The following is a 24,019-nucleotide window of genomic DNA, read 5'->3' on the forward strand; positions in this document are numbered from 1 at the left end:
CGGGCAGCCTTTCGTGACGTTGTTCTACACTTTTTATTCAGCTAGCTAGCCGCTACTCTACGGTAGAAACCAATAAGACTACGGTGTCACGTAACACGCTGCACATATCAACCGCATCAAAAAAAAAATTGCAAGTAAGAAATTATAGATCGTTACTATTAGACACGTGCAGCGTATTGGAAGATGAGTTGGAGTAGCGACACGTGTCGATGGAGACGAAGTAGTGGATCACGATCGTCTTTTTCTCGTACATGATCAGCACAACAGTTAGGGATAAAAACAAATACTTATTTAGATAACGGTTCTTTTATCTTTTTTTCTTTGATTGTGAATAAACATGATATAGAATCGGCTATGTAAATTTATATTCTTGTTTTTAGTATTGAGATTGTAAAAGTAAACCTCAAATCTCTACTACTTACTAGGTAGATGCCCGTGCGTTGCAACGGGACCACTACATTGCAATCATCAATATAATATCGACTTCTATATATGATAGTACAATATGTTGTGACGTCACATAAATTTTTATTTGATAAAATGTTAAGACTATATAGAACAAAATAAATAATACAATGCCGCAAGGGTTTCATCAAACAATGTCACATAGTAACAAGTATGTCACCATATAAAACGAAGAACATGCAAAAACTCTATTCATGTAACCCACCACAATAGAGCCAGAGATAAATGTTCATGAGTTCGAAGGCATTGTAGTGAATGTATGAATGAGCCTAGAATTCTGATTAAGATCCCTTGGTAGTAAAAATTATCTTTCTTCTCGCCATCTCGCCACAAGGTAGGACACCGATTGATTCCCATTCTAACGTGAAAACAACATCCTACACAAATCCATAACTATATTAGCATTATATATAAATAAGAAAAATTGTTCACTTGAGCAGGTGAAGACAAGGGCTTACAGAGGGGTTCTGGGATCTATGTCAAAAGATTTGATAGCATATGCTTTTGCAAGCAATTCAAGGGGTCTCTCATCTCCTAATAGAAAAAGAAGCCACGATAAGCAAAGATGATAAACACTGAACACCGACAATCCGAACACTACATGTACATCTCACTTGCCTTGTTTGACAATTGCAGGGATCCCATCCTCTAAACACACGTCATCACTGGCAAAATATTCTTGTAGACATAGAAGAGATGAGCATCCCACCAGCAAACATTCAAAAATGAGCCATGTTGCAGATATGACTCATGTAATCACACCCATAATACTCATTTGAACTATGTGGTCAATAGGGTGGACTAAAATTGGAGAGTGGTAAGGGTCAACACACCAGCAATAACATGAACTTTCTGCTCCTCACTATCAGCAATGCAGTGACTTATATCCATACAGCCCATGGTACCAATGGACTATGTCACTGCTCAGACTCACTTATTAGATATATGTGGGTGCAAGAGCATACAATACAGTTACGGACCCTTGTAGGACCAACTCATCTCAAAAAAACTAATTATTAGATGAATTTGGATATCTCATATCATAGGACAAAGTTACTCAAGTATAAAACAGTAAATCACTTTCAGAAAAGATGTAAACCAACACAGACTTCTGATTCTTGATTGCATGAAAAGGTTGCTCATTTAAGAACATTCCTGTGGTCGCCAACCACCTCAAGAACCCTAGGACACGAAGCTTGCAAATGCAATAAACTAACAGAGTTTAGCAGGCATATTAATTAACACAAAGTTATCATGACCATGTATCTAGGCATCTTTGATATAGTACTCCTACTTAATTTTTCTATACACAAGCTTGATGCATATTAGATATCATAACAAGAATATAGTACTACAGATATGAATTGAGTTTGGTTTTGGGTAACATTAACATAAGCAAATGAAAAAGGCATCAAAGCATTTCTTCTATTAGAAAATATGTTCCCACTGTACCTTCTTTCCTCGGATGACCACTCTAGGTTCACCTTGGATCACCATGTATTTTGTACCTCCAACAAAAAGACAAGTTGGTGCAAGAGTTCTAGGTTCATCAAAGTCCAACAACTTCCTCATCCTTTAACAGCAACAAGCAGAAAACATAAACATGAGAACTCAGCCAGTCAGTCTAAGAGTGCTTCATATTATATAGATCATAGAAACTTTTAACAGAAGTTCTTAAAACAAAAAAATGTGTCTAAACAAACACCAAGAACTGAAATTTACAACAAAAGTGCACCTTTTTTGTTCAAGGAAGAAATATCGCATTCAAAACAGAGAGTCTAAGTGCATAATCAAAACAGTAAGTGCTTACAAATATTTAAGAAAGTGCAATCCCTTAACTATGGAGGGTCACAGTTTCTACAAAGACATTTAAAATTAGTACTTCAGGAAAACATTATGATTGCGAAGAGAATAATGAGAATACCCTGGTTACCATGGTTGAGAATAACATCACAATTGCAGCACACTTGAAGTGCTGACACAATCGGGCAGTAGGTAGCTTAACTGGAGAACCTAGAATCCTGTTAAATGAACTAAAATTTATTGAAAAAATGCTGACACGATACTGAAAGGGCACAAAAGATATATGCAACAGTCATGAATATCACCTGGTATTTTAGCACATATGTCAAGCAAGATCTTCTTGGTTTCAAGCATTCTAGAAACCTTATTTCCTGCTTCAACTATACACATAAACCGGGTTTCAATGTCCTTCATGCTTGACACAAAATCTTTGGCTCGATGAGTGATGAACTCTAAAGGATCCTTTGCCTCTACACATCATCACAGTCTGCTATATATAAAAAGCTTTCACCAATTAGAAATCCTGTTTATGATAATTAATAGTCTTTGCTCCTTAGATCCTATCAACACCAAAAACAATACTTGTGAGACTATAGAACATATAAAATGTAGAAATGAATCTTGACAGAATCGACCAAAACCAAACATAGAGTACTTGGAATTGGAAAACAATATCATGCCCCCTCACTCTCTTTGCCATATGCTTGTTGCCCGAACTGGAGGCCCAAGGGCTCATATCTAAAAACAAGTATTAGAGGAGAAGAAAGTAAGTACTTGGAGTGGTTGATGCAAAATGACCTCAAGCAATTGAAGCAATGTGTCACCTGCTTATCATTATTATCGCCTGAGAATAATTCATCACTGGCTGCACCTAAAGATGAACATCTGCCCCAACTTTCTCTGTTAGAGCTTGTGAATGAACATGACTCCTCATTGCGCCTACTTCTTTTTCCTATAAGAAAGGAATGCTTCTGATCAGACATTTTGCAAGCAAGAAGTATATGAGCATCAGTTCTCAAGACTTCTAATGTGTTTCTTAGGACCCTAACTGATGGGACATCTCTATATCACACATACTGCAATAAACAATTTAACACAATGGGCAATCCAGTGGAAGCAAGAGAATGCATCGCATGGGTAAAATTGCTAGACTTGACTAAAAAATATATAGGGTCCAAATTCTGTGCAAACTTACTTGAAGTTATAAAGTGAACTTTACCTGCAATCGTGATCCAACACTATCACTATCAATCTCTGGTCAGTTCATAATGTTGACCAAAATTGAATGCAAATGGCAGCCTAAAAATAGCAGCAATCAGTTGATGTGTCTGTTTCCTTCAGAATGGTGGTTATGTGGACGCTAACACTATAGGAACTATTTCTCATTCTACGCGCAATGGAACAGGTAGGCAAGTACCTAAGTACCTTGCTCATTCTATTTCTTTCACGTCTCTAATCTGTCACCGCACAACATCAATATGTCACCTATCATATCCTATCAACATTAAAAGCTAGAAATAATGCACATATTAAGTGAACCGGTGGAAACAGCCAGTTCATAAGAATGCTATTTGCAAGTAGCAAAACCAAGCAGCAGGCAGTTTACAATGGTGGCTAAAATTGCTTCAAAATAGGAACCTGACAATAGCAGCTTTGTTTTGCTGTCAGTTCATAATGTTGACCAAAATTGAATGCAAATGGCAGCTTTAAAATAGCAGCCTAAAAATAGCAGCAATCAGTTGATGTGTATGTTTCCTTCAGAATGGTGGTTATTTTGAGTGATGAACGCCTTCGGCGTCCAGGGGTCACGGATCGACCATATCCTATTCAATTCTCCCCAACTCTGTATCTGTAGCTTATATTTTCACTATACATGGAATTTGGTTCACAGTGGCACCATACTATCTGATCACATACCCAGGGAGTAGAACCAGCATACCACAAACGAGTGCCTGTGCAAAACTAATCTACAGAACAATACAATTAGATGCACTCGGTCGGTCAGTTGTGATATACTAACCTCGTATAGGGATGTGGGAACAAGCCTCTCGTATGATTCATTAAGTGTCACCACACCACAAACTCCAAGCGTCTTTAGCCGGAGAACATCGCTAGGGAATGGAACAGCACCGAGCAGGACATGCTGATACACCAAAAGCGATTGAAGGCGATGAGAGCATAACCAGCAGAAAATTCTAAACGAATTGGAACATAATAGGTCAGCAAAACATTGTAAAACGTTGCATGACCTTTATTCATGTGCTTCCAAAATCAATTAAGAAAAACGAAAACTAATGCGGAACAACATAATGTGTGTCGTCATCTAGCTTTGTATCTTGAATGTGGTAGCAGTTATCTGAAAACACTAAGAATTCAGTGCACAGACAACTGTGAATAAAAAATAGAGAGAACTGTGAAGTTGTGGCATGTGGACTGTTAATATGTTTTTTTTGAACTATGAATTTTACACAGAGAACTGTTTAGTTGTGTCGTGTTGTTTCTTGATAAGTGTTTTTGAACTGTGAAACTGAAAACACACACAACTAAGAATATGCGAACCAAGGGTTTATCTAGTAGCTGCAGTGTGGTGCACCTCGTTCTCATAGACACAGTTAGAGACCTCCTTAATCGGGCCAGGAATAATACTGTTAACTTGTAAGCAGAATAAATGATGTTTGAGGGATGTCAAATTATTTAGTTAACTATTCATCAAACAAAGACATGATTGATACCGTAATTGTAATCTAATCTCAATGAACCTGGATAAAAAAAGTGAAGATATGATTGCCTTCACAATTATTATCCGAATGGAATTTAGAAATGCAAATAAGCAAAAAAAGCGCAAGGATATCTCTTACCAGAAGGTGGGAGTAGGGGCAGTGGCGAAGATGAGCCCTCGTGGCCCCTGTCGTAGGGGTTTATGACCTGAATGGTTCTTGACCTTGGACATGATTGAAGGGAACAACTATATCCATTTGTTTTGCAAATCAGAAGTAAATTTTCAAATTTAAAATAAAAACAATAGATGATCTAGCTAGTTACCAGGAGGAGAGATCCACTACACATATGACCAGAAGAAGCTCCATAAATACATGTATAGGCACCATTAGTTGCTAGTCAAACTTTTTGATTGACTTACAAAACAGGTAAACACATGTCATAAATATCGATATAAATTAGAAGTCTAAATAAAGCACAAAGCAAACAGTTGTACATTCATAGAAAACTGATACCTCCAAACAAATAAATAAACATCTAATATTGTTTACCTCTGATATACGACACCCGTAGAAATTAAAGCATGTCCAATTTGAGGTGCTTACTCAAAATCACATTGGTAAGCAAACATGTATCAGGTCACTCAAAATCACTGATACCTCCAGTAATAAGTTGCAAGCAAATCTAAAGCCTATGAAATTAGAGTGAGTCGATATGCCGAGACACATATTTGCAGTCATTCCAGCAGTGATAAATTAGTACCCATTTCTAGCGAACACAAAGGTGGTAAAACAGTTTTCCCATGGCCCATTGGAGCATGAAAGGGATCACATGACAAACAGTCACATCCAGAAATAAGTATATAGCAAAAACTAATTAAAACAAGAGGTGGTGAAAAGTCACATCTCACATGAACATGTAGAAAACATCTGGAGATATCTTGGGCTTCCTAGGGTCCTTGCCAACCTTCCCCTTCCTTCCCTTGGCGGGCTTCTCCGCCCCCTTGCTATTCACTGCCAACTTGCAGAAACCAAAGTAATGGGCCCACCGCCAACAGAGACAGTGAGGGCAAAGCAACAATGATGAAAAGTCAAATTCAACGTGCGATGGTGGATGATATAAAAGCAGAACCCGATTAAAGAGCTGAAAGTACTACCTCGCAAGCAAATCCACCTTGCAAATGTTGGCCAACGAAAAGCATAACCGATCAGCAATGAACAAAGGCATCCTATACATATTCTACCAACAACCATCTGCCATTTAAAATTGAAGCCTCTTATCTTCAAGAAAAGCAGACAAAAAAACTGCAAGATATTTCTAAACAAAATCAAATCTACCACATCTTACAGAACAAGTAAACAGATAAGTGACTTAGTTAACAACTATCCTAATAACCAATAATAAACCCAAAATTTTGAGCTCTTTTTGTTGTATGCACAGCTAGTTCAGATAAGCACTTGATCAAGAAGACACAATCTGCAAGCTGAATTGCCATAGGTTATTGGCCAACTCAACATCTGAAAATATAGCAAGATTTGTTTAGTTCAATCGAGTTGTGTAGTCTAGCATAGATTGTGGTTGAACTATTCCTTTTAGAATACTGCAACATTGTATTAAGTAAATCCACACCCAAACTTTGTTTAACATTATTGTGGATCTAACTGAGCCCTCTGGGTTTTGTCCATTTTCAAATCAAATATATTTATGATTGAGTGATTGACACTTGGTGGGATAGAGAAGTGAACCATTTATAGGTTAAAAATCATACAATTCTATTATCAGATGAACGCAGATAAGGGAAAAGAATGATTGCGACAAAAAAGAGACAAGCATCAATATAATAGTTCATAACTTTATCCAGTTAAGTATGGAAGTTTTGTGATCAGTAAGCCCCATTAGAGCTTAGCAAAAACTTGATGGAAAAATTGATTGTAAACAAATAGGTCATATCACCATTCAAGAAAACTTACTTGATTTGTCAAAGTCGCAGCAGTATGAGCTCCAACTTCAACAGCTTGTGCTACAACCTACAAGAAAATGATTCATTTGAAGTCCATTATGGAAAAGCTAGAGAAGTTTATTATTCCTTTCTTCTCTTTTATGGAGGCTACCCGAGTATATGGATATGTGGAATCATTTGTGCTATTTAAGAAATAGCGGAATTCTGCTTGATGGTTAAAAAAGGAAAGAGAAAGGTGTATGCTAGTCACGCACCATTTTTTAACACTTAATTGCTTGGTCAGTTTGGTGATATAATGTATCTCATAGCTGTCATATGAATTTGATTTACCAATATGCTATTTACTCAACATTTATCTGGATGAAGCACTCTCTCTAAAAGTTTACATTCTCAATTGTGTGCAGGAAACATGTATGTTTTCTTTTCATGAGTTATTAGCCATCCTCATGTTTTAGGATTTAGCGTAATCACTCCATTTGGTTCTATTTTGCAGATGTTTCTAGATGTCTAGCATTACACATTTTAGTTTGATCTAGAATGTTATGTCTCATGCTGATAACGTGCACTGATCAACATCCATGTTCTACAGAATATATAAGAGGATCCATCTATTACTCCATTAGTACATATATTACTCCATTAGTACACACAATTACATGTTCTGAACCCTAATAGTTGTAATGTATGTTCATCATTTTATTGAACCGTAGTGGACAGGCCAGACAGAACTGATTGAAGAATGTGTAATGAACCTGCGGCATTAAGGATCCCTGTTAAGGTCCTATTTGATTCAGTTGTTGCTTATTCCATGGATGAAATTGACATGGTATTTGTTGCTGTATAAAATTCAATCAACAATATCATACCTTAAATAATTATTGGTGTGTGAATTGAGATATTCATTTGAGTACTAACCTGTCTTTTTTTTGTCTCGTTAAGGTACGACCAAGGTGCTGATACCCTATCTTCCGTACCATGTGCGTGCTTGCTCACTTGTGAAGTATCTTGGTCAGGAGGACTTAGGAGCACTCTTTTTCCCTTCAACATCACTTGTGCTCATGTCAACAGTATTTTACGAGCAACAACATATTTACTGCCACCGGTGTCTGCCAAGCATGGTGTTCAACTGTTCATACTGCAGTTGAGCAGGGTAGCACTATGTATGAATCTTCTTTTAGAATGCAGAAAACACTGCTTACCAAAGCATTTCTTCCCTCGTCTTTATGTAATCCAACCATCCTTTCGCACAGGCAGCAGATTTGGCTGCTGTTCGTCGGACGTCAAGGACCCCAGCAGGGTGTCACAACTGTTGGACGCCGACATCGACGCGGAGGAGGATGCAGACGCGGACGATAGCGGCGTCGATAAGGACGTCGAGCATGGGTGCGAGAGCCTGATAACCTCCCATGCCGCCGTAGGTGGCTGTTTATTCCTGTAGATGCCCTTGGCTCACTCAGGCGTGGCCGCTGGCCTGGCGCAGAGGGAGATGGGCGGTGCTCTCTGCCTCCGTCGCCACTTCGCCACGCCCCCAACAATATGGGAGTCAGAGCTAGGGTTTCGGCTACGAGGCCGCGGCGGGGGCTGAGCTCCCTGGGGAAGTCGTGAGGCGAGAAACGGATGCAAACAGAGATCAAAGGGTGAAGGTTTAGGGTTTGATTGATGGATGTGGTTGGGGAAGGGATGGGGCGGGAGATGCTCACCTCTGCAGACACAACACGCCGGCGCTGGGGCCGCGCGATTGCGCGCCAGTGCATCGATAGGTTGGCCCACGGGGTTGGAGCTGGGGCGGGACGGGAGGGGTTGGAGGGCGCCCACCTCTGCAGCCACGGCACGCCGGTGCATTGGGAGGCGTGCTCGAGGGAGCAGGCACGAGGTGCACCGGGGGAGGCGACATTAGGTGCGGTGATAAAGAGGAGAGGGAGAGGAGCGGTGGCGAGGGCGGTTCCGTGGAGGACGCGCTGCACAGCTTGAGCCCGTGGCAGTCGGACGGTGCACAGCTTGAGCCGCGGAGCTCGGCCGGCCGAGCTCGTCGCGGCGAGGAGGGTGGAAGTTGCAGAGCGCATCGAGGACGGGAAGGGCTGGTGGGCGAGGGGGAGAGCGATGCGGGGATCGTGGGAGGGTGGGCGTCGGTGGAGGACTGGAGAGAGCGCGCATCGGACGGAGGAGGAGCTCCACAGCATATTGGACGATCGAGATAGCTAGATGGCACATGGCAGAACGGCAGAACAGATAGAGGCAGACTACTCTTACATACTTAATAGGTAGTAGAGATTAAGGCTCTAAGGGTAGCCTGCCGTTCTGCCTTCGTTTAATCTGGATCGTCCATCCGCATGGCTGTTGTTCAATCTGGATCGTCCATCCGCGCGCACAAAAGTTCAATACATGTTTACAATATACCACTAACTGATTACAAGAGCTGATTGCTTTCTCTGTAGCAGCCACGTTTATAAGTTGCTGCCGCACTCTTTTGCTAGCCGATATGGTACCATTTATTTGTGCCGCGGTAGAGAACATGGAATTTATTTGGCTGGCTGATATGAGGCCCATCTATCAATTCAATTGTAAACGGCCCATCTAGGAAAAACCCTAGATATGCCCGCGCCCGCAGGCTCTCCGTCGGTCGCGCGGCTCTCGCGCGGCGGCTCCTCACCCGCCGTCGGTCGCTCCTCATCTCGCAGACAGTCGCGCACCTCCTCTCCTCTACCACTGTCGCCCCCTCCTCGCCGCCATTACTGCTCGCCGCGTCCTGGCTCCTGTAGTGGAAATCGGGCGGAAGGAGGTGTTCGGAACATCGAGGCTGCGATCCCAGCGAGCAAGCTCGCGTGGCTTGGTGGGCACAGCCTCCTTCTCGCCGCCAGCTCTCACTCTGGGCCGGCCGGGGTGGTGGGGGACATACGTCTTTGGGATGTTCGGGCGAGCGCCACGGTGCCAGTGTGGGAGGTCAGGGAGAAGGAGGATTGCTTTGCTGATGTTGCCGCGTCTGACGCACTGTCAGCGGTGTTCAAGGTGGGTGCAGCATCCAGTGAGGTGTTCATGGCTGACCTGAGGAGGCTTGGTAACGGTGGTGGCGTTGGATTGGAGCCATGGGTGTGCATTGGCGATGGATAGAAGGCGGCTGCAGCCGCATCATCTGGAAGGAAAGAGAGGAATGGTTGTAGAATTGAGTGCTACTGCAGTTGGGTGTTTGTGGCACGAGGCGCGGACGTTGAGGTGTGGAGTCAGGTGGGATTGGCACCAGAAGCCAGTGGAAAGAAGGTGATGAGGAGGAATTGGGTTGGCAGTGAACTATCCACAAAGCCCAAGATTGTGAGCTGGGCATTTGGTGGCAGCAGGATGGCATTGGCCAGAGCTGATCAGCTGCCTGTGGAGATATGGGATAGTGCTACAGCAGCAATTGGCGCAAATCCCTGAGTAGAGGGAGGATATCGCAAAAGCAAGCCGACGCTTGTCAAATGTTCAATTGCTGCTTGTTCCTCTATGCAATGTAAATTTACTTTAGCGTGTTGTTTGTGATGTATCCCAGATAGTTAGAATCTTGAATGCAATGCCTGGAAGGTATGGAATGATTTTACTGGGGTTGAATATATTCTGTGTTTTCTGATCATGCAATCTACTGAATTTTGTTATCACCCTAGGAAAAAGGGTAATACAGTATCTTTTTAAGCAATTGTGGAAAAAGGTCTTTGCCAGGGTAAACTTTGTTTAACTGAGTTATTCTTTTTGGGTATTGAAAATCTAACTTCCTCAATAAGAATTTGCATAATTGTCTTACATCAGTTATAGATTTGGTGCTTCTAGAAGCTCAACACAATTCCATAGAAGCTCACCACAATTCCAGCATGATATGGGAATCTGTTACAACATGCTTTGCAATAGTTCATGTGTGCTCTCAGGTCTGCAAGATTTTATGGTACTCCCTCCGTCCCATAGTACTATTTGTTTTAGCTCTTATTTTTTATGTTTATATTCAAATGAATGATGATAAATATATACATATATATAAAACATATACATCAAGTATTGTATGAATCTATTAACATCCCAAAATAAATTTTTATTTGGGACAGAGGGAGTACCATTTAGATATGAGGATTGCCTAGAGATTCGTCACTCGTTTGCTCAGAAGTTGGAAATAAATGATGACTACTTAAAGCAAACAAATACTGTGGATGGAACACAAGGTTTGATGAACATTTGGGCGTTTGAATCATTCCTGTTCTGCTGGTCGCCTCACATTTAAGGCCCCGTTTGGTTGTTTGGTTATGGGTGACTAAAGTTTAGTGACTAAAGTTTAGTCACCTTTAGTCCCCCTAAATAAGCAAACATGGTGACTAAAGTGGGGTGACTAAACTTTAGTTCTTTAGTCACCAAGGGGTGACTAAAAGGGACTAAAGTAGTATTTTACCTTATTTGTCCTCTCCACTTCCTTCTTATAGCAAACATCCATTAATTAATAGGGGTAAAACAGTCATTATTCACAGCAATTAATGCTCTTTAGTCCGGTTTAGTCACTGGAACTAAACAGGGTACTTTAGCGACTAAACTTTAGTCACTAAAATTTAGTCTAGTGACTAAAGGAACCAAACAGGGCCTAAATTATCGAGTACCCTGCAACTAAACCATCGAGTTCCACTGAAGTGCAAATTAGTCTTGACAAGCACCTAACTGTTGCAGGGGCGCAGGGGCAGATGTTTCTTGTAGGTAATATATGTGCTGGAATTGGGTATATAGCCCGGTGGTTAAGGGCTTGAGGCTCCAAGGGAGGAGCCGGCCGGCTGCGGTTTGAACCTCGTTTGGCACCAGGCCTAGCCGTGCCAGGGTGGTGTTGTTCATGTGTCATGAAATTGGACGGTTTTTATAGCGAATACCTTTGGCATTTGTACATTTCCTTTGTGCTTTCTGATTGAATCCCTGCACCCGAAAGCTCGCACAGTTTGAAGGTCATTCTGACCATGAAGTTGTCAACCAGCTGCTCTCGGCGTGAAGATGAAAACTCGGGCTGGTTAGTTTGTTGTATTGTATGGGTCATGCACACTCACCAGGCCACAGGAACTTAGGCTCCACCCTCTGTCAGTGCAGGTTTGGCGACAAAGAGAGGATGACGTCCATGGCACCATGCTACTGGATACAAGAATTGTTTAGCTTCAACAACAACATGCGTGTACGTTAAAACATGGAGCGTCTCCACGGAATGGGCGAGCGAACGCACGGAGCCGCATCCTATATATATAGGACGAGTTCTGCTCTTTTCTTATCTTTGAGGCAGGGAGGGCAGCAGAGCAGCGTCGATGGCCATGGATGGAGCTGTGTCTGATCTCCATCTAATCGCCTTCTTTGCCTTCCTTCTCAGTACACATGGTATATATACAATATGCAATGCTCACACATAACATAGACTTCCTTTTTACTTCTGAATTTGTACATGCATATATTTAAGATAATTAGGTAGGTGCCCGTGCGATGCCACAGAACATAAATCTCGATTTGTATATCAGCTATGCTTCCTGTGGAGCAAGGAAGCGAACGCAAGCCAGCCTTTTTGTATTAGTGCATTTTGTTCGGTTCTTACTTGATCATCCTGTGTTCTTGTGTGTGCCATGGCCGAGTGGCAAGCTCAACACTGGTATTGTTGTCTTGTCTCAAATGAAGTCCGGTTCCACAAGTTAACCGGAAATCTTCATGGGTGATAGCTGTGTCAGATTCTTCCGCGCATAGGGCAAGTAATGCAAGTGATAGCTGTGTCAGTTTACCCCTATTTTCTTAGGCATCACTTTTCTCAAATGAAGTCTATTGGAGGTTCGCAATTTATGTTCCGTGGCATCGCACGGACACCTACCTAGTTTATTATATATCTTCTCAAATGATAAAATAAAATCTGAATACGGGTACATATATATTTTTTCACATTTTTGTTGTAGGGAGCACATAATGTAGTTCCTTCGTCTGTCGTGCTTTAGTTCAAAAAATGAACTAGTGGACCATAAATATTTTAGAACGGAGGTAGCATAAAAAAGTCTACGTAAAATTTTATTCTTACTTATAATAATGTGCTTGATAACATAAGAAAAGATTAGCAACAAATTTTATACATATCTATTTTAAAATATTAAATTTGTCCTAACAACTCGAATACGATCTTCATCCCTACCAATAATTATAGTTGAGCATACACTTAGTCCACACGTACAGGGAGCAATATTGTATGTCGGTGTTTTAGCACCGTACATGCAATCACTACCGGAATCGATGGCTTTGTCGAGTGCCTGAAGCACTCGGCAAAGCCTTAAAAACACTCGGCAAACTCTTTGCCGAGTGTCATACTCGGCAAAGAGGGCTCGACACATACACAGTGCATCGACAAAGCCTTCTTTGCCGAGTACTTTTTCTCGGGCACTCGAGAAAGACTTTGCCGAGTCCAGGAAGTACTCGGCAAAGAAAAGCCGCTGTCACGGCGCCGGGTGACGAAGACGGCGTCTTTGCCAAGTGTCCTTGGTGACACTCGGCAAAGAAGTTACCTTTGCTGAGTGTGTGCCGGTCGGCACTCGGCAAAGAATCCGCCAGCGGGGTCCCCATGTCAGGTTCTTTGCCGAGTGCTTTGTATGGCACTCGGCAAAGCGTGCCTCTTTGCTGAGTGCCAGGGCCACTACACTCGGCAAAGAACCTATACCTGTGCCCAGGTCTTGGTTCTTTGCCGAGTGCTATGGTCTTGACACTCGGCAAAGCACCTCTTTGCCGAGTGTCACACTCGGCAAAGTGACCAGTACACACCATTTTTATTTGTTTTTTCTATTCTATCCAAACAAACAAAAGATATTTCACATATATACATCACAGATCATCACAGACATATATAGCCAACACAAACAGTATTAACACAAATTCTGACATAAGTATTCAACATAAGTTCAGAGGTTCTCAACACAAACAATATTAACACAAGTTCAGAAGTGTCAACACAAGTTCACAAGCTCTGACATAAGTATTCAACATAAGTTTTGTAGTCGAAACACTAAAAACATAACTCTCATGGAGGTGGGCGGTTAGACTGGTGCTGCGTTGGACTGTACCCTTCATGAGGGTTGTTGGATGCCGCCCCAGATTGGCCCTGCATAGAGAAGAGATTGCATGTGTTATACCAGATGCATTACCAACATCTAACTACAATTTTGATACTCACAGGAGTATGAAACAGAGCAGAGTCAACTGCAGGGAACAATGGAGGTGGCGGAGCGAAACCCTGTGCGGCGCCAAGGCTCTGCATGTACTGGAACATCTCCGCCATCCTCTGATGATCTGTCAGGCGAGCCTCCCGCTCCGCCATCATCCTTGCCTCCATCTCTTGACGTTCCCTCCTCTCTTCTTCTAGTTGGGTCTATAATATTACAAGCCAACGTTATAGTAACTTAAAGAGAAGGTATATAACTCAAGGAAGGATGAGTTATAGAAGCACTAACCTCGAGTTGTTGTATGCGATGCTGTGAGTTGTCGTGCCGAGGTCGTATGGCTGGACTCGAGCCCGTGCTCCTTGCTCGCACCTGAGACAGAGTGGGAGTGGAGGACGAGTCGATTGCCCCGTCGGCAATCCAGTACCGCCCATGTTTCTTGCCTCCTCCGACCCTCATGAGCACATCGGGGTCGATCTGCTCGGTGCTTGGATCATATTCTGGGCCATGGACCTCCTGTGCCATGGTGGTGTAGTCATGAAGGCGGTTGTAGACGGCGGGGTTGGTGTAGGCCTCGGGCCCGTCATCCGGGTTGTAGGTGACGTCAGACATCGCCTTGCCCTTATGGGCCATAGCATAGGCCGAGAAGATGGAGCAAGGTCGGCCACCATGTAACGCCGACTACAAGAAAACCAACGAGATAGTTAGAAATAATATCTAATCCAGTGCTATATACCTAAATAAAAAAGAGGGCGTACCCATGCTTCTGCATATTGGCCCAGGCTCCGGTTGTCTTGGTGGTGGGAGGGACCTTGCATCATCATACGTCGTTCCCGGCTAGTGTTGTGCGCCTCGTCCCACTCAGCCGAACACCACCTATCCACCATCTGCTCCCAGCACAGAGGATGTGCGGCGCACCAATGTGGAATCATCTACAAACTAAACACGTAAAGTGCATATCAGAAGATAAAATAAAATTCATGCATGGAGTACTGGTACCAAACATGCATGACTTTACCTGCAGGTACTGGTCCCTGGTCAGCGACATGGTTCGGGCTTGCTGCTTGGTCACCTTCTCCCCAAGGACGGAGCCGTGGTAGCTGACGATGGCCTTGATTCGGGCCTCATAGTGCATGTCCACGACGAGCTTCTTACAGCTCGTGGTGACCACCACATCCACCCTAGCCTCGTATCCAGCCTCGCATCTGAAGAAATCATGCATACAAAAACGATGTATCCATGCATTATTTCAAGAATTTGCAACGAATGCGACATATTTTACATTATACTAAGACTTACTCACAACTCTTGCTTCACCCACTCCGCCTTGTTATTGAATTCCCGACCGTCCCGGTCTACTGCATCGGGGCGACGGCGTAGTGGTCGAAGGTGTAGGCTGGGCCTGTCACTCCGGCGTACTCAACCAGTCCAGGGAAGTGTTCCCTGCGCAGTAGGCCGAGGATGCCATTGGGGAGACGACGATGACCCCCAGCATAATCCACAACCGTCTAAGACCTGTCCAAGTGATAAATAAAAAGTATTAGTTTATATTATGATTTTGAACACATAATATGAACAATAATGAAGAACATAAAGTTACATGTCTCTCCTCATCCGGCCGAATCAGCGGCCGCCTATCCCGAAGTATGGGACGCTGAGGGAGACTCGCGGGACCTCGCAGGTAGATGCTCCTCGAACCTGAGGTGCCAGAACCTGAGGCGGTCTGCTGAGCTTCGTCGTCCTGCTGCTGGTCGTCGTCGTCCTGCTGCGTCGCGTGCTGCTGGACAAGGTCGTCCTGCTGCGTCGCCTGTTGTGCCTCGTCCTGCTCTGCCTCGTCCGCTGTCCTGCTCCTCCTCCCCGTCCTCCTCCTCAGCCAACCGCCCACCATATTTGTCCAAAAACCTGCAATTAAGAGTAAACAAATAAGCACATATAAAAAGATATATTTAAAAACAGGTGCGAAATAAAAAGTCATATAGCATTACATCGATTAAAAATAATCTTCATATGTGTCGGGGTTAGCCGGATCATAACTCTCATCATCACTATCAACCATTTCATAGTCAACACCATCGAAAGACGCAAGTTCGTCATTAATGTCATTGCCTTCAAGGATTACTAAGTCATTATCATTTTGCACCTCATCATCGTCCTCATCAACAACCATTTCAATATCTACGTCCATTCCGATAGCTTCGGTTAAGTCTATCTCAAATCACCCTTCTAGCCCATCTTCTTGGAAGAACTCTCCATCATATATGTCCGGGTCTAAGTTATAATCTTCATCGTTAGGAACAGGTAACCTCTCGTGCGGCGATACCTTATACACAACATCCTAACCCTTAAGATGTTCTTTCGTTTGGCACGCATATGGGAGATAATACACTTGTGTGGCCTGTTGGGCCACGATATAGACATCGTCTCCTGGTAAGGTGGAATCTTGTCAAATTTCGACTATCCCAAGATTAGAATGTGTCCGTCTCGTCACTTGAGGGTCAAACCAATGACATTTGAATATCACTGGAGTAAGAGGTTTGGAACCATAAAAAAATGAGTTCATATATTTCTTCGATTCGTCCAAAATAATCGACATCGTCAAGGCCGGGCGTAAAGAATCCAGAACACGTTGTTTTCCGATTGGGCCAACTTTTGTCATAGTTTGTTGTGCGAAAACGATATCCATTGACGTCATACCCAGAATATTTCTTGACCCTATAAGTAAAGCTGTTGGCTACTTGTCTCAACTCGGCACTCATAGACGGATCTCTTTGGCCCTGCAAGTATTCGCAAGTTAAAAGACGCTAAATTGAGTTCATAGATGGATCTCTTTGACAAACTAAGCACGTACCTTACGTTTGAACCAGGAAATGAAATCGAGCAACCCATTTCTCGCACCCTTTCTAAGAAGAGTGTCATATTCCTATGAAGTGGGGTCCCTTGATCGACGCCAGAATTCATGAAGAAATTGTTCCATGTATTGCGTCACCTCTTCAAGGTTGGTCAATACATATAGTATGATATGTCGCCACTCTTCATGTGTCAGGGTCTTGGTGGTCGAGCCACTTGCACTTCCGAGTTGGCCTCGAAATATGCTAAGGTTCGATTCATTATCGCCATCATTGTAACGAGGGGGTAGATTATGCACGCTCGGCAGTTTGTCACCATAATAAGTTGTTGTGATGTTTGACACCTCCTCTAGAATGTATGCCTCTGCAATGGAAGCCTCGATTTTGCATTTATTTCTACATTTCTTTTGAATAGTCTTTAGACATCTCTTGATTAGATAGCACCAACATCCATGCACGCCGCCCCCATTTGTGCCTCATAGGGGAGATGAAGAATCAAATGCTGCATTGGATTGAAGAAGCCGGGTGGAAATATCTTCTCAAGCTTACACAGTAATACGGGTGCCAATCTTTCCAAGTCTGCCACCACGGTCCGAGATAACTCTTTTGCACAAAGCTAACGGAAGAAATAGCTCAACTCTAAAAGCGCTAGCCAGACATGCTCAGGGACATAGCCTCGAACCATCACAGGAAGAATCCGTTCAATTCATATGTGGAAGTCATGACTCTTCATCCCTAAGACTCGCATAGTAGATAAGTTCACCCCTACTCAGGTTAGCTGCATACCCATCAGGGAACATCAACATCTTGATCCACTGAAGTACTTTCTTCCTCTGGGCCCTGCTTAGGACAAAATCGGCCTTAGGCCTTCTCCATGTCTTTTCGCCACTTAGCGGCTTCATCTCTTGGTTTGGTCTATCACACAACGCTGCCAGATCCACTCTTGCCTTTACGTTATCCTTTGACTTATCAGGAATGTCCATAATTGTTGCCCACAGTGCCTCGGCAACATTCTTTTCAGTGTGCATCACGTCAATGTTGTGTGGAAGGAGTAGGTTGTCATAATAGGGGAGCCGAGTCAAGCCAGACTTATGTGTCCACATATGCTGCTCACCATATCCCACAAAACCACCTTCTGTATTGGCCACGAGCCCATCTATCTGTTGATGAATTTCGGCACCAGTCATCGTTGCAGATGGGCGGTCTGTCACTACGACACCTTGCATAAAGTTCTTGATGTCTAAGCGGAATGGATGGTCAAGAGGGAGAAATTATCGATGTTTATCGAAGGACGAATATTTGCCACCCTTTTTCAACCAAATGAACCTAAGAGCTTCCTTGCAAATTAGGCATGGGAACTTACCGTGAACACACCAGGCGCAGAATAGCCCATACACCGGTAAGTCATGCATGGAGTACTAGTACCAAACATGCATTCTGAAGTTTGTCTTCGTACCTCGGTCATACGTCCATACCCCTTCCTCCCAGGGATGACATCCACACATAATTCAACGGCACGATGACCGACAATCACATCTATATGTATTCAATATTAACTCATATTAACTTAATCATACACGAATATAAATTTAACACAACAAGACTACATATTAACCTAATCATACACGTATATAATTAACTCAATATTAAACCTAATCATTTCATATAAATCATACACGTAGAACATAAAGCTTTTTAATTACAATATCACAAAACGAAAGCAAGCAATCACCTTGAAGGTTTGGTCGCGGGCGAGACAGTGGGTCGCGGGCGAGACGACGGGGCGTGGGGGTTTGAGGTCCGCCGCGTGCACTTTCCCGGTGTGCACTTTGGCGGCGGGCGGGCGAGGGCACGGAGGCCAGGCGGGCGAGGGCAAGGAGGGCACGGCGGTCAGGCGGCCGAGTTCGCGGGCAGGAAGGGCGCGGGTGTGGCGCTCGGGCTAGCGTGAGGGCGCGACGGGTCGAGGGCGCGGTGGGGCGATGATGCGGCGGCGGCGCGGCGCGGGCGCGGCGGCAGCCGAGGGCAGGGGCGTGGCGGGACGAGGGCGCGGCGGCGGCGGCGCGACGTCGTGGAAGCGATGGCGGCGCGGTAAGAAGAGAGAGTGAGAGAGTAAGAGAGAAAGGAGTTACTCAGGCGCTATGTACGCGCTCTTTGTCGAGTGTCCGCGATCTGGCACTCGGCAAAGATTTTTTTTTAATTTTAAAATACTCTTTGCTGAGTGTTGGAACTTGCTATCTGGTGCAAGGGGATCCAACGGGGGTGAGTATTGACGTAAACAGGGTTCTCGCACGAGATGGCAAAAGCTCTGTTCATCCAGCCTCTCAAGGGCACTGTGCGGGGGTATTTATAGGTATCTGAGTGCCCAGCGTCCTGTGTTAAGGACGCATGTGCCCTCAGACACCTAGGTTATCCCCGGAATATTCCCATAAAGCGGGGTTACAGACCGTAATTACAGGGATGCCTTTATATATTAGGCCCGTAATGCGCAGCGGCCACGTAGGGCCTGTTACAATGGGCCGGATCACTCGTGGGCCTCCATGCTGGACGAGGTCGCAAGATGAGACGACCTCGTCACATGTCTTCGTTCGGTGACGTATGGGACGAAGGGTGAGCCTGCCCGTTGTCTTGTCTCCGTTGGTCCAGCGATTACGGCGAAGGCATCGAGCGAAGGGTGGCGTCTTCGTCTTCGCCCCAACATTTGCCCTCTGAGGGACCAGTTAGACTAAGTCATCTGGTGCCGAAGACGTCGCTAGATGGCGGAGACGCTGCCCTCGCTCGAAGTGGTTCCGCGGGGGTTTTTGACATGACCGTTGATTGACACCGTACTGTTGGACTGCGGGTTTCCCGAAGCGCCGCGCCCTGTGTATAAAAGGGGACGGGGGGCGGCGCGTTTTGAACTTTATCTTTCCGCGCTCCGCGAAAACCCTAACCGCCTTTTCAAACCTCTTGCTGCTCGTCTGCCCTCCTTGCTCTTGTTCGCCGGAGATCTGGCACATGTGAAGCAGACTGCCCGCCGCCGCCGACGGTACGTAGCGATGCCGACCTCTTCTTCTTCTGCTGCCGCTACGCCGCCGGCCGACGCGTCGTCTGAGGAGACGCTGAGCACTGTGGCGGCGGAGGAGTTGCGCGCCGGCGATACGGTGGATTTCGGTGTGTCGCGAATGTCCTCGGTCCACGTGCAAGATATGCAGCAGCTTGGTTACTTTGGCGGCGGAGTCGCTCGTGTCCCGGGGACGGAGGAGGTCCCTGAGCCAGAAGGCGAGTTGGTTGTGTTCGAGGCGTTCTTTGCTGCTGGTCTTCGCCTGCCTGCGCACCGATTTGTGGGAGAAGTCCTGCGCAGATTTAACGTCCAGATCCATCAGCTGACTCCGAATGCCGTGGTGGCTCTATCGAAGTATGTCTGGGCGATGACTTCGTACGGCGGACAGCCATCGGTCGAAGTCTTCGCGAAGTACTATTGGCTGCACTGGCAGAAAAGGATGATCGGAAATAAGGTTGCCCAGTTTGGGTCCTGTACATTTACGCCGAAGACCGGCAAGACCTCGATGGAGGTAGTTGAGTTGGTTCCTTGCGCCCGCAATAAATGGGGCAACTGGCATGAGTTTTGGTTCTACGTTGCGGAGGGCACAGTCGAAGACCATCCGAGGCTCCCTGTGGCCGAGATGTGCTCGCATTATTACTCAGCATACCCGCCGTTTGAAGTGGCGGAGGAGGATGCAGACGAAGGGGCCCTTCGGTGGTGCGCTGCCGGCCTGAGCAGCGGGCGCGATTTGGTTGAGGAGTTTGTGGCGTATGGGGTGTGGCCTTTGGCGCATGGCTGGGCGCTGGGCGAAGTATGCCCTCGCCAGATGCCTTCCCGTGGTGGGATGGTGGTGCGAAGTCCCGCCTTCGCACTGGATCTGCGTAGCCGCGATCCGGCCGCCTTTGTGCGTGAGGCGGAGGATGGGGCGGTGCGGATTGTCGGGCGGTACGTGCCGAAGACAGAGGGCCAGCGTAGCTGGGATATACGCGGGTCTAATGACCGCTTGAACAGGGTCTTCGAGTTGAACCGTTTACCGTATGGCGGTTATCCCGGGCAAGACGATGTGGATCGTCGCGGGAAGAAGCCGGCGGTAGAGACTGGAGACGACCCCGCGCCGGCGGCCGCCCCATCCTCTAAGAAGAGGAAGCTAGATATTGCTACGGGAGGACTGGGGGTTTCTGATGGTTTTGCTAGGGAATTGATGAGGACATGTGCGGCCCCGGGGGGAAGGATGTCTTCGCCCGAGCTCCGGGAGTCTTCGGCGCGGATGCTGAGGGTTACCGGGGGTTGGTGGCCTAAGAATGTTCCTATCCCCCGCGCGGCCGGCGAAAACTTTTTCACATCTCGCATGGTTCGTGATTGGAGAGTGTTTCCTTACAGGCGGAATATTGCTGCTGTTGTGTCGGCAGTGATGGACAAGGATCGTCAGGGAGCTGCGCAGAAGCGCCAGGCGGTCGTCCTGCTGCATGAGGTCAGGTCGAAGAGGTCGCGGGGGACTGCGAAGGCTGCTGCCCCCGGCGGAAGCCAGCCGACGCTGGCGGCGAAGTCGGCCGCCCCTGGGTCCAGCAGGGTGCCGGAGGCTACGAAGGCGGCCGCCGCCGGCGGTACTAAGTCTGTCCCGGCGGGAGCCGTGAAGGCCCGAGAGTTGCCTCCGCCGGGCAAGCGCGTTGCCGACTTCGCCACCGATATTAGCGTGGATGATTATCTTGTTGGTAATTCGTTAGCTCGAGTTTTTTTTAATCTGTTGATACGTTGCAGGGTCGGGCGAAGGCCAACTTGTTGTCGTTCCGCCCGCCGTGGCGACCGCGGCGGCTACCGTGGTGCCCAGGGCGAAGGGTAGTGCTCTTAGTGCCGATGGTGAGATTCCGGCACTCACTGTCGTCAGGGACGAGGCGGGCGCTGTGTCCCGCCGGCTGAAGGAGGCATTAAGTCAAGTAAGTTGAGCTAGACTTCGGTTTTTACCAGCTTCGTTGGGGCTGTGGTCTTATGTGTGTCTTGTAGGCGGCTGACTTCACAGACCGCGCGGCGTCGGGGGCCCTTACGGCAGTTGTGTCTGCCGAAGTCAAGAGACTTCGGGCGCAACATGCTGACGCCGTCTGGGAAAAGTCGGTCGCCGAAAGCAAGTGCCGCAAGTTGGCGGATAAGGTGGCCGCGCTGGAGGGTGAGAGGACTGACCTCCGGCGCCAACTGGCGGAGGAGAGGAAGGAGGCTAATGAGGCCCTCGCCAAGGCGCAGTCTGCGCAGGCGGAGGCCAAATTGGCGCGGGCGGAGGGCAGTCTTGCCAGACAGCGCGCCGAGGAATTAGAGGAGCGGCTCAACGCTCTGCAGACCTGTGTGGAGAGGGCCGAGGCTTCGACGCGCTCGGAGGTTGAGCGGACACGCAAGCAGCTTATGGACTCATACCACGAGCTGGGCGCGCGGACCGCGGACTTCAAGGTGCCAGACCGAGAGCCCGGACTTCGCTGCCTCGAGTGGCTGCAGGAGGAGTTGTTGGCGCTCCCCGCCATCGTGGAGGGGTTTATGTCCTACGCCTCCCTGGTCACCTGTGAAGGGGCGATGAACGCGCTGTCCCGCGAAGGGTGCCGACACTATGAGGTCTTCGACCAAGCTGATGAGGATTTCGAGCGCGATATTTACAAGGTTGAGGACCCTGTAGTGAAGGAATCCGCGGGAGCCCTCTTCGATCGGATGTGGGGCCCTCACGGTCGGGAGGTGGTCAGGGAGCGGTCCGAGACGGCGAGGGGTCAGGTAATGTTTGACTTTTGTTTGGTGTTGTTGAATGTGGGTTGTATGTGGGTTTGCTGAATCTGTGTGCTGTGTCTCAGGCGGCGCGTAATGAGAAGGTGGAGGACTTTGGGGCTTTGAACAGCGCGCAGCCTGACTCGGAGTCGAACCGGTGGCGGCTGTGTCCGAGGTTGCCCCGGCGCCGCCCCCAGAAACCGTCGAAGGCGTTCCTGATGCCCCCGCAGCCACTGCGGCCGGCGGAGGCTCGTCGCCAACTGCTGCGCCGAGGGATGAGGATCCTGTGAAGATGGCGGCGGAGCCGGCAGCGGAGGATCCCGCGACGGTTGGGTCTTCGCAGGTGGCTTAGTGGGTGTGGGTAGTTAGGGAATTTTGGATATGTTGCTGAACCTTGGTTGCTGCGTAGGTTCAAGATTTTGGGCCTGCGCACGCAACCGCTACTGCTAATTTTTTGGCGGCTTCGACCGTGGATGATGGGAATAAATCGGATGAGTCTGCATCTAAGTTTTCTGATTTTGGTGACTCTGGGAGCTCGGTTGAGTGGACTGAAGAGTCGTCGGATGAGGACTTGGACTACTTTGCGGCCTTGGATGTGGCAGCGGCGGAGGCTTCACCGCATGCTGCGGATGCTGAAGTTGTGCCTGGTCTGAGCGCTGGGCGTAGGCGGCGAAGGGCGGTTGCGAAGCGTAGAGTGAGTGAGGCGGACGGCGGTCGGCTTCGTGTGAGTAGGGCTGGCAGGCAGGAACTGTTGTCCTTGTCGGCCGCTGTGAGTGCAGATGAGGGGGAGCTGCGAAGTCTTTTTGCGGGTGAGGAGCTGAGGATAATGCTATTTAACTATAGGGAGATGGGAATTATTCCGAAGGTTGAGCCGATGTAAAGTGTGATGCCCTCGCTTGTACATATGTAATAGCTTGTATGATGAGGTTGTGTGCCTTCGCACATTCAGCTATGCTCACGAAGGCGTTACGTACTTGGTCTGGTGTATTTGTTATGTTGGTCTGGTGCGCATGTAGTCGGTCTTTGCGCGGACAGTTTGGTGTAGTCTTTTTCGCACTTGTTAAGCTTAGTCCGGCTGCACCCTTAGGCGACTGTTGCATGGATAGTCTTCGCGGAAGACTTCGATTTTTCGCACTTGTTGTGCTAGTCCGGCTGCACCCTTAGGCGACTTTTGCACGGATAGTCTTCACGAAAGAATTCGATTTTTCGCACTTGTTGTGCTAGTCCGGCTGCACCCTTAGGCGACTTTTGCACGGATAGTCTTCGCGAAAGACTTCGATTTTTCGCACTTGTTGTGCTAGTC

The 24,019-nt window shown here is 46.7% G+C and overlaps 2 long non-coding RNA genes across 6 annotated transcripts; both read right to left on the reverse strand.

Moving 5' to 3' along the window:
* Positions 1-511: 511 nt before the first annotated feature.
* Positions 512-3,221, reverse strand: LOC103637775 (uncharacterized). Of its 5 annotated transcripts, none has more exons than XR_002264930.1 (7): positions 3,093-3,221; positions 2,924-3,006; positions 2,574-2,758; positions 2,399-2,486; positions 1,918-2,038; positions 924-1,143; positions 512-842 (listed from the first exon to the last, which is right to left on the reverse strand). It is a non-coding gene; the product is annotated as an uncharacterized lncRNA (long non-coding RNA). The 5 variants fall into 5 exon arrangements; XR_002264931.1 differs by having other exon boundaries at positions 924-1,130; positions 2,390-2,486; XR_002264928.1 differs by having other exon boundaries at positions 2,390-2,486.
* A 265-nt stretch (positions 3,222-3,486) lies between these two features.
* On the reverse strand, positions 3,487-5,560 carry LOC109942242 (uncharacterized). Its single transcript, XR_002264932.2, has 4 exons — positions 5,311-5,560; positions 5,127-5,233; positions 4,289-4,411; positions 3,487-3,567 (listed from the first exon to the last, which is right to left on the reverse strand). It is a non-coding gene; the product is annotated as an uncharacterized lncRNA (long non-coding RNA).
* Positions 5,561-24,019: the final 18,459 nt, after the last annotated feature.

This window comes from Zea mays, chromosome 9, assembly GCF_902167145.1.
Source record: "Zea mays cultivar B73 chromosome 9, Zm-B73-REFERENCE-NAM-5.0, whole genome shotgun sequence".
Taxonomy (NCBI): Eukaryota; Viridiplantae; Streptophyta; class Magnoliopsida; order Poales; family Poaceae; genus Zea; species Zea mays.